Genomic DNA, 10,973 nt, shown 5'->3' with positions numbered 1-10,973 from the left:
CTCTCTGTGCCCTGTTTCTTCTGCAAACTATACATGAATGGTTCTCAACGAGGTGAGAAAACTTTTGTTAGGGGGAGGGGTTTGGTTTTGATTTATTACAATGATTGTTGAACAGTCCCTCCTCTGTCCTGTGGCCAAACTTTCAATGGCCCCTCCAAACAGCCTTATAGATGAAATAGTTGTTAATGATTCTGCTTAATAATCTGTTTTTATAAACATTTTATATGTTTATGTATAAACACCGAGTATTTTTGCAGTTTTAACCAATATCGTGTTTTCTGGGATTGCAACCCCTTTGTAAATCAAGGAAAGGTGTATCGTTTTGTACATTACTTTGCCAAGAGATTTCAGAAAATCAAACACTTTGGGCAGCACAGCTTGTGGTATTTGACTTACCAAAACATCACATCACGAAACAATGCATTTATGATGGTTCCATGCACAAGCGCAAGCATCTAGTTCATTAATTTTGCTCGTGCAGTTGGGCCAGGGCATTTATATGTTCAAAAGCCCACTATTTGAAGTTATAAAGTATTTTTCTTTTTTTTTTTTAATGTTTATTTACTTTTGGGAGAGAGACAGAGCATGAGCAGGGGAGAGGCAGAGCAAAAGGGAGACACAGAATCCAAAGCAGTCTTCAGGCTCTGAGCGGTCAGTACAGAGCCTGACATGGGGCTTGAACTCATAGACCACGAGATCATGACCTGAGCCAAAGTCAGACACTTAACCAACTGAGCCATGCAGGTGCCCCAAGTACTTTTCTTTCATATACGGAATGCACATAGGGTCAGTTATGTATGTGTACGTTTCAGATCAATAAAAAGGGTTTTTACAATATTTTTCCAATATATTTGTTATTAAAGCGGCGGCGGGGGGGGTACTTTGAGAACTATATCAAATTGTGGGAGGAAGCTCAGAGAAGGCACAGAGGTGTGGGGATGAGAGCTGAGAGCCAGTGCAGGTAATAACATCACAGATGCTTTACTGGTTGGTGGGAGGAATTCCAAAGCCTTCCTTCGAGATGGGCTGGGGCAGCTGGAGTCAGAACCAATGGCCCCGTCCTGGAGCTGCTCTCTGTCTGAGGCTCCCAATCCAAATGGGATTTACCAGCTGAGAAAATCCCTTGTTAAACTGAACTCACAAGACTGGGAGTATCCTGATGATATTCTCAGTGTTGATGGCTTCCAGTTGGTTGTATCCATCAACCAGAACTGAAGCATGATGGGAGGCAGGTGCCTCAAGCAGCATTGAAGGGCAGTCCATAACGTTCTGGTTGCCAGGGAAAACCCAGCAGCTGGAGCTGGGAGCTCACAGGCCTAGGGCTGTGAGGGCTCACACTCTAGGACAAAAGGTTTCAATAGTTGGTCCTTGGGGCATCTTGTGGCTCAGTCAGTTAAACATCCAACTTGGGCTCAGATCATGCTCTCGCGGTTTATGAGTTCAAGCCCCACATCAGGCTCTGTGCTCACAGCCTAGAGACTGCTTTGGATCCTCTGTCCCCCTCTGTCTCTGCCCCTCCCTTGCTTGCACTCTCTCTGTATCTCAAAAATAAATAAACAAAACGAACAAAAAAGAACAGCATTCTTAAAAAAAAAAAAGTTGGTCCTCACCTTGTGGCCTAAGGACCAATAAGAAATAAAGGGCAACATGTGTATATCAATGTAGAAGGTGTCAAGAGTCTTCTTCAAAGCACCATCGTTAAATCTGAAGTCATGACTTTCTATTGTTGGATTAACATTACCTTGTTTTATGAAATAATGGTGATGGTAAAGGAGGTCGGACATTTTCATAAACACCCTTTATAAGGCCAAAGAGTTAGCGGCCCCTTCGATGACTCCTCCACTTACTTGATCTCTCCCCTACTCTCCCTCTCCCTCTCTCTGTCTCTCTCTCCTTCTGAAACCCAAAAGTCTTGGAATAGAAGGAAACAACATGATAACTGACAGGTTCAGTAAAATGGCACAAGAGCCATCGCCAGTGGCACAGTGAGGTCACACACAAGGGCGTAGTTACTTTCACCTGGGGAAACTTCACAAAGGAGGTGATGTCTGAGCTTAGTCTTGAAAAATCAGGGGCTGTTTGCCAGGGAATAGATGGATGGTTGGGGGTGGGGTGATGGTTGGGAGTGGAGACATGCCCGGAGGTTACCCCGGAGAGCCACCTGTTTGAGATGTTGCCATCAGAGTGTCTTGTCCAAGAGGGGCCATGTCAGGCCATGAAGCCAGAGCAGTCATGGGAAGCCAGGTAACAGCAGGCCTTGAGGGGCAATCTAAGACCCATGGATTCCAGTCTCTGAATTGATGTCCTCAGCACCAAACAGTTACTGTCTAAGATTTGAAATTCCATATTGAACATAGGCAGGAGGGTGAGTCAGGGGGCAACCTGCCGGTGGGACAGACACCATTCCAGGGGAACAAGGAATCTCCTTCCAGAAACTCCTTGTGTGGGACGTAAACAGGCCTTCCCCAGACCACCGGCAGAGGGGTTGGGGGGGCCTGAGCCACTGGATTCCCCAAAGCGACAAGAGATCTGTTATGCAGGCTACTTCCCAGAGACAAAACAGCAAGTTTTGCTGAGGATGATGGTGCCCACACTCTGTCTGGAGAGAAACGTGCCCTCTACGCACCATGTAGCCAGTCAAATTTATATACACATACATACATATATATACAAATTTAATTTTGTTCCGAGCCTCTATTATGCTAGGTAGCAGAAATGTCAGGCCAACTGGGAGCACTCACCCTTTTTCATAGGTTGCCCCTAATTTCTGGGGGGTTTACCCAGGACTTATTATTGAGGACCCAGAATCCCGTCTGTCTGGGGGCCAGCCCTCCTCAGTGCTCTCAGTGTAGGGTCTCTCTTTGTGGTGTGATCATTTCACTGCTCCTCACTCTTGGAAGCTGCCTGGGGCCCTGGCGTTTTCTTGGTGCTTTGCCATGGCCCCAGAGTCCTTCCTGGGAAGAGTCCCTCTACAGACCACCGATGGCGATGGCGGCTTCAGGGCTTCCCCTCTGCTCTCTCCCCTCCCCCCCACCCCTGGGGGAGGGGTGTTGGTCTTACTCTTCCTGTGCCCCTTCCACCTTTAGTCAGCTTCTCCTTTCTGTGTGTCCAAAGGCACAGGCTTTTGGATCTCAACAGTCAGGAAAAGAATATTTATTCCTCCGCTTTCATCACATCCTTTCCCGGAGGCATCCAGCAAGTCTGGGCTTCGCTGCCTGAATATGGCAACAGCAGCCACGGGTGGGTCTGGATTCTTCTCTGTTGAGGCCCTGGGATCCTTTGGATTGTTCTGTGCCAGATATTTGCTTCTTCATTTGGTTCCCTCCCCAATTATTAAAGCAAAACAAAACAAAACAGCCACAAGCTCTCTGGCTCTGCAGCAGTCCTCGCCCAGCACGGTCTCTGGAAAGCCATTGGTGTTCTCTGCCAGAGGCCTTGCTGCCCCCACGCTGCTCTGCCATGGGCATGGGGCATGGGAGATGGACCACAGGTGTGTGCACGGTGAGTGTGTTGGGGCAACTGGGAACTGGGAAACTTGCCGGTCCCTCACTCGTCCCTCTGGCTCTCTCAGTCCAGGGCTCAGAGATGTTGTTTTCTTGGCCACTATCTGGTTTCTGTGCCTTGGATAATAGATTACTAATGGGGAAAGGCTGTTTTGCTTACAGTTATTGCTAAAAATGAAGGGATGTTTCAGGGCCATTTTTCACTTAAGAAATGTTTCCTCCAACCACCAACCAACCTCTTATCCTCCAATAAGCTGTCACCTCCAAAGTAACAGCTTTTTTGTCCTCCTGGCTTTTCTTTCAATCCAAATTCCAGAAACAGAAGTTGCCTTTCTTGGAGATGTAAGAGTTTGTGGTTGGGGCACATGGGTGGCTCAGTCAGTTGAGCATCTGACTCTCGGTTTCATCTCAGCTCATGATCCAGGGGTGGTGGGATTGAGCTGACAGCATGGAACTTGCTTAGGATTCTGTCTCTCTCCCTCTCCCCTTCTCCTCCACTCGTGTTCTCTCTATATAAAAAAAAATAAATAAATACAAAAAATAAAAAAAAGATTTTGTGGTTAAGAGATTGGGTTCTGTTTTCACCACTTAACACCTGATAGCTTTGGAGAGGTGCCTTGCATACCCTGAGCCTCAGTTTCCTCATCTGTACACTGAGAGTGCTAACAGCACCTGCCTCAAGGAACTGCTGTGAGGATTAGATGAGTGAATAATGAGGAGTGCTTAGCCCTCTGTCTGTGGCACAGCCAGGCCTCAGTGCAATTCGGCCTAAATAGTCATGTGACAAAATTATTACTTCCCTCTGGCTCTTGGAACTGATGGGGAAACTGACATCAGGGATTCAAGATTTTAAACACAATGCTCATGGAGGAAGTGAGAAAGGGAAATGCTCAAGATGTCAGGCCACATGACATCATCTCAACTATAAACAGCAGCGGAGCTAACAAATCCCCTCATCCTGTAAAACAAGGTGCCCCTTCCTTTATGTCACTTGAAGGATAAATAGAGCCCCACCCCTTCCCCCAACAGAGGCAAAGGGAAGTAACTGGAGAACCAAGTTTGTACCAACGGAGAAGGAGCACCCAGGTGGGTGCCTACTGCTCTACCCCACCTGTGTTTGCAATTGCCCCCCAGCCTGCCTTCGGCAACTCGGGGGCTGGAGTCCCCACCACGGGCTTCTGAGTCCCCACTTTGGCAGGCTCATGGATAATCCTGCAGTGTGGACTGCCAGGATGGGGTACTTGGACAAGGGAGAAACAGAGAAACACCTTTGTCCATGGATTGCAGAAGCATCCCTTGGCATTCCAAGGCTGGACGCATCCTCTGGAGTCCAGTGCCTCCAACCTCTCTCTGCCTTGATCAGACAGCCCGGCTTCTTAGCCACCCATGACTAATCATCATCATTCATGTTTCTTTTGAGCATTTATCACACGTGTGGCACTTTTTTTCTGAATACTAGTCACTCCTCATACCAACACAACAAGGTCCCTGAGACTTCCTCCAAAACCCTGTCCCAGAGGCCCTACAGGAAGAATCCATTGCTCTCTGTGAAGCTGGCAGAAGAGGTCAGGCCACAAATATCTGTTGAGCACTTATTGTGTATCAGACCCTGTTCTGAAAAAGACACAGTGTTGCATTGCTGCCTTTAGACAACTAACTTCAAATGGATGAAGGTGGACAAAGGGGAAGTACAGGATGCCGCTGGGAAGAGTTAACCTCCTCCAACGTCCCCAGCACCAGAGCCCAGGCCAGTCACTGAGCAACTGTCTGGTCAATTGCTCCATCTTCTTGGCCACTGTTTCACATCACCATGTGTGCCCTTTCCTCTGGTGGGTAGATGGTTGAGCAACTTCATGGTGAGAGAGTTGGGAATGGATTCTGGTGTGTGTCCAGACTGTGAGCTCCTCAAGGGCAGGGAAATATCTCATACTAGCACTTTAGTGCCCAGTAGAGGACATTCAGGAAACGAAACCATTAACAAAATGAAAAGGCAGCCTACTGATTGAAAGAAAATATTTTCAAATCATATATCCAATAAGGGGTTAATATCCAAAATATATAGAGAACTCCTATAACTCAATAACAAAAAGCAATCAATTAAAAATGGGCAGAAGATTTCAATAGACATTTTTCCAAAGAAGACATCCAGATGGCCAACAAGTACATGAAAAGATCCTCAACATTACTAATCATCAGGGCAATGCAAATCAAGACCATGGTGAGGTATCCCTTTGCATCTGTTAAAATGGCTATTATCGAAAAGACAAGAAAGAAGTGTTGGCAAGGATGTAGAGAAAAGGGAACCCTTGTGCACCGCTGGTGGGAATGTAAATTGCTGAAGCCACTATGGAGATTCCTCAAAAAATTAAAAATAGAAAAACCATACCATCCAGCAATTCCATTTCTGGGTAGTTATCCAAAGAAAACAAGACACTACTCAAAAAGATATCTGCACCCCATGCACACTGCAGAATTATTTATAATAGCCAAGACATGGGAACAACCTAAGTGTCGATGGATAGATGAATAGATAAAGAAAAGTATAGGGGCGCCTTGGTGGCTCAGTCGGTTAAGCATCCGACTTCAGCTCAGGTCATGATCTCATGGTTCATGGGTTCGAGCCCCACATCGGGCTCTGTGCTGACAGCTCAGAGCCTGGAACCTGCTTTGGATTCTGTGTCTCCCTTGCTCTCTATCCCTCCCCCCACTCATGCTCTGTCTCTGTCTCTCAAAAATAAACACTAAAAAATTTAAAAATATAAAATTCTATATATAATTCCATTCATGTTGTGACAAATGGTAAGTTTTCATTTTTTAGTGACTGAATAATACTTCATTTTATATGTATATAATGAAATAATATAATATATAATTATATATAACAAAGTATTATTCAATCATAAAAAAGAATGAAAACTTACTATTTGTCACAATTTATCTTGAGAGCATTATGTTAAGTGAAATAAGCCAGACAGAGAAGGACAAATACTGTATGATCTCACTTATATGTAGAATCTATAAACAAAACAAAACAAAACAAAACTCATACAGGTAACAGAGAACAGATTAGTAGTTGCCACATGCAGGGTTGGGGTGTGGGCAAAATGGGTGAAGGTCATCAACAGGTACAAACTGCCAATCAGAAAATAAAAAAGTTGTGGGGATATAATGTACAGCTGGTAACTACAGTTGATAATACTGCATTGCATATTGAAGAGTTACTAAGGGAGTAGACGTTAAAAATTCTCATGATAAGAAAAAACAACTTTGTAGCTACGTATGGTGATGGGTGTTAACTTGAGTTATTGGGGTGATTGATCATTTTGCAATATATACAATGATTGAATCATTATGTTATATACCTGAAATTCTTAAAATGTTATATGTCAATTACACCTCAAAGAAAAAAACACCATGAAATGATGAAATAAAAAAGGAATAAATGTGGATGTGAATTAACACAGGAAGGAACAACGGAGTGGATGAAGGCTTCACCACTGCCTCCTGTAAAATAACATTTTAGGGGACTGGAGCTATTTGCCATTCTTCCCTGTCTGGTGACTGCTTCAGTGTTTGGCTCATGGTAAGCGCTCAATAATATTTGTACAGTGAAGACATGGATACATATCTAGACAGGTATATCTGTCACAGTATACAGTATAGTGTATAGTTATACACTGTATATATACTATGTACATATAGAGTGTACTCTCTAAATATTTGACAGATAAATTAATGAAATTATTAACAATAGGCATACCACTTAGGAAACGACCAAAGTAATTTTTCTCAGCATCTTCTATTAATGTTTACTGGTAACAGATTTTCTTTTTTTTTTTTAATGTTTATTTATGTTTATTTGAGAGTGAGAGAGACAGAGCACGAGTGGGGGGGGGGTAGGGGGAGGGACAGAGAGGGAGGGAGACGCAGAATCCGAAGCAGGATCCAAGCTCCAAGCTGTCAGCACAGAGCCTGATGCAGGGCTCGAACTCACGAAGTGTGAGATCATGTCCTGAGCCCAGGCTGATGCTTAACCAACTCAGCCACCCAGGTGCCCAGGTAACAGATTTTCTATAACTACACAACTGTTTACTCACTTTTTTGGAATTTCTTAGCAAGGTAAAAAAAAAAAAAAAAAAAAAAAAAAAAAAAAAAAAGCAACAAAACTGAACCCATGGAGAGGAAAAGGGGGCTAAGTCTAAATCTAAAAAATTCTCTATGTGAGCATCCAAGTAGACTAGGAAGTCTTTCAGTTGCCTCCTGCTGGGGCTGGGGCTGTCACAGGGAGAGGAGGGGGACCAAGGTGAAGGAGATGGTCCACTGGGCCAGAATGCACAGCATAGCCATCTCAGCCATATTCTCTCTGGGGATTGACTTTTTGCAACATCATTATTCGATTTCCATACGATTTTACAAGATGCAAGGTAAATATTAGTACAAGTACTTCTTTGCAAAAAGTAGTCATTTAATTTGATGAAATATGGCTCACGGTGATGGATGATGTTTGGACAAGCCAACTTCTACAAAGTCAACATTTATGAGACTCAAAGCAGCTTCCTCTGCTAAATAAAGCCATCCTGCCTCTGCTTAGCTTGAACCTCCGTCAAAGAGAGTCAGAGACAGAATGGGGAAACAGAGAAAGGCCCATCCATAAGCAGGTTGGAGTTGAAAAACCAAGGCTGAGAGCAGACACTCCCTGCCCCAGTAAACCGTCACCCATCCGGCTCTCCATAGTGGTTGCTCAAGAGTTCATGTTCATGATCAATCCCTCTTCTTGCTCTCCACCTCATGTGAAGGCTGAGCAGGGGGAGATATTCCTTTGCCACCCTCCTCAGGAAACTCTTCCTTCCTCCTCCTCCTTCCTCTGTGGGTAGGGATATTTGCTTTAAAGAAAAACACAACGCAAAAACATCAGGAAAGGTGTGGATGTGCAGAGAAAGGGGTCCTTGCTTCCTACTCCACCTGTTCAGGGGAAGGAGAAAGAGGGGTACAATGCTGCTGCTCACCACTCCCCCCCAGCTGTCTGCATCTGGCACCAGCATCAAGCCTGAGGCCACAGGTCAGGGAGCATCATTTGGATACTCATGGAACCAAGTCTGAGTGGCTCCCACCCACCTCCTCTACTCTGTCCCAACCCAACAGAACTTCCCAGCTTGTTCGCCTCCCAGGAGTGACTCAGTGAAGACCTGAATGCTCCCCTGACAAATGGTCATTCTCTCGCCTCTCTGCCCCCCTCCACTGTTGTCAGTTTCTCCTGTGCCCACGTGCAGTCTATACTATTTCTTAAAAATCAGCTTTATTAAGGGGGGGTGTAGGTGGCTCAGTTGGTTAAGTGTCTGACTCTTGATCTCAGCTCAGCTCTTGATCTCAGGGTCATGAGTTCAAACCCCATGCTGGGCTCCACACTGAGCATGAAGCCTACTTAAAAAAAAAAAATCAGCTTTACAGTTTATATTAGAATTCACCCTTTTGAAGCATATAGCCTGTTTGTTTTTCAATTTAATTTTACTTATATTATTTTCTTCTCTATTTAGCTTACTCCTGATTCATACAATTTGCTGTCAAAAATAGCAACTCCTGGAGTGCCTGGGTGGCTCAGTCAGTGAAGCGTCTGACTCTTGGTTTCTGCTCAGGTCATGACCTCATGGTCATGGGATCGAGCCCCACATCAGGCTCTGCACTGACAGTACAGAGCCTGTTTGGGATTCTTTCTCTCCCTCTCTCTCTGCCCCTCCCCTGCTCATGTGCACGTGCACATGCGCACTCTCTCAGAATATTTTTTAAAAAGAGCAACTCCAACCTTACTATGCCTTTGAGTTTCTCTTAAGTGTTTTTTTTTTTTTTTAAACTGGAGTATAGCTGACATACGTTACATTAGTTTAAGGTGTACAACATGGGATTGGACAAGTCTACGTGTTACACTATGCTCACCACAAGCCTAGCTGCCATCTGTCACATATGACGCTATTACAATACCACTGACTATGTTCCCCATGCTATACCTTTCATTCCCATGTTTTATTCATTTACAACTAGAGATCAGATTTGACAAATACACACAGTATGTAACCACCACTGCAATCACGTTGTATAGAATGTTTCATCACCCCAAAGTCCCCTCCTGTCCCTTGTGGTCCTGCCATGCCCTCACTCCTGGGCCCTGGCGACTGCTGACCTGCTTTCAGTCCCCATCGTTCTGCCTTTTCAAAGTTTCTGATAAGAGGAATCATGCAGCACCTAGAGTTTTGTGGCAGTTTCTTAACCTAATGCTTTTGAGGTTCATCCATAATGTTTTATGTATCAATAGTCTTTCTTTTTTATTGCTGAATATGGATTCATTTTAATTTGCTTATTTCTTCACCAGCTGAGGACATTTGAGTGGCTTCTAGTCCGGGGCTATGAATGAAGCCACTATGAACATTGGGTACAACCTGTATTTTTTTTATTTTGCATCTTTCTTTAAAGAAAGAATGTTTCTTTAAATGTAATTTAAATTACATTTGTCAAATGAAAATTATTTAAAAAAATTTTTAGAGAGAGAGAGAGAATGTGTGTGGGTGAGGGGCAGAGGGAGAGAGAGAGGACCTTAGGTAGGCTCCATGCTCAGTGCAGAGCCCAGTGGGGCTTGATCTCACAGATTAGGATCATGACCTGAACCAAAATCAAGAGTCGGACAATCAACCAACTGAGCCACCCAGGAGCCCAAACAGCATTTTAAAGTGAAACTTCCTATCACTACCATAAATGGAAAACCTTTATAGTCTACCATAAACCAACCAGATAAAAATAGGATACAAAGTCAGTAAATTCTAGCTAGATCCTGTTGCCTGCAATGTTAGATTCTCTACAATTAAAGTGAGGGAAGGGGGAGGGAAACAGAAGCTAAGCAAAGGTGTGGGTTCAGCTGAAGGCTAGCCTCAGCCTGCTCCTGTGGTGAGGTCTGGAACATGAATGGTACCTCGCACTTGAACCATCTTGACATATGAACGCTTTTGTCTCCTGCGTTAGTCAGTCATTGCCTGCAGAGTGTCCTGGGGCAGGGGGCAGTAGTAGAATCTCCTACCTATTTCCAGGTGAGGCCATGCCCAAGAGATGGCTGTAGCTGTGAAGTCTTAACAGCCAACACTCACAACAGCTGAGAAGTGAGTGTGTCAACTGGATAGAGAGGTCTGTGCAGGCCAACAGCATCTATTATACCAGCCAAAAGCTTAGACCTGAGGTCTTTAGAGGTTAAAGACCTATTGGCACCACAAAGAGACCTTCTCCATAATGCAATCAGATGATTGGAAAGTGAATTGAAAAGAGACAAGCTTGGGGCACCTGAGTGGCTCAGTCGCTTAAGCGTCTGACTTCAGCTCGGGTCATAATCTCGCAGTTTGTGAGTTTGAGCCCAAAATGGGGCTCTCTGCTGTCAGCGCAGAGCCCACTTCAGATCCTCTGTCCCCCTCTCTCTGCCCCTCCCCCACTCTC

General features: G+C 44.7%; 1 protein-coding gene across 3 annotated transcripts in view; it reads left to right on the top strand.

Annotated features, from left to right (window-relative positions):
* Positions 1 to 2,081: 2,081 nt before the first annotated feature.
* SIAH1 (siah E3 ubiquitin protein ligase 1) overlaps positions 2,082 to 10,973 on the top strand; it is an 82,938-nt gene continuing 74,046 nt past the window's right edge. For all 3 annotated transcript variants that reach the window (XR_007455798.1, XM_049622015.1, XM_049622018.1), the window contains exon 1: positions 2,082 to 2,244. The gene's annotated coding sequence lies outside the window, so the exon portion shown is untranslated. The remainder of the gene's footprint in view (positions 2,245 to 10,973) is intronic.

The sequence above is a fragment of the Panthera uncia genome (assembly GCF_023721935.1).
Source record: "Panthera uncia isolate 11264 chromosome E2 unlocalized genomic scaffold, Puncia_PCG_1.0 HiC_scaffold_19, whole genome shotgun sequence".
Lineage (NCBI taxonomy): Eukaryota > Metazoa > Chordata > Mammalia > Carnivora > Felidae > Panthera > Panthera uncia.
The sequence above is the reverse complement of the archived record's forward strand: the minus strand, read 5'-3'. Positions and strand labels throughout refer to the sequence as shown.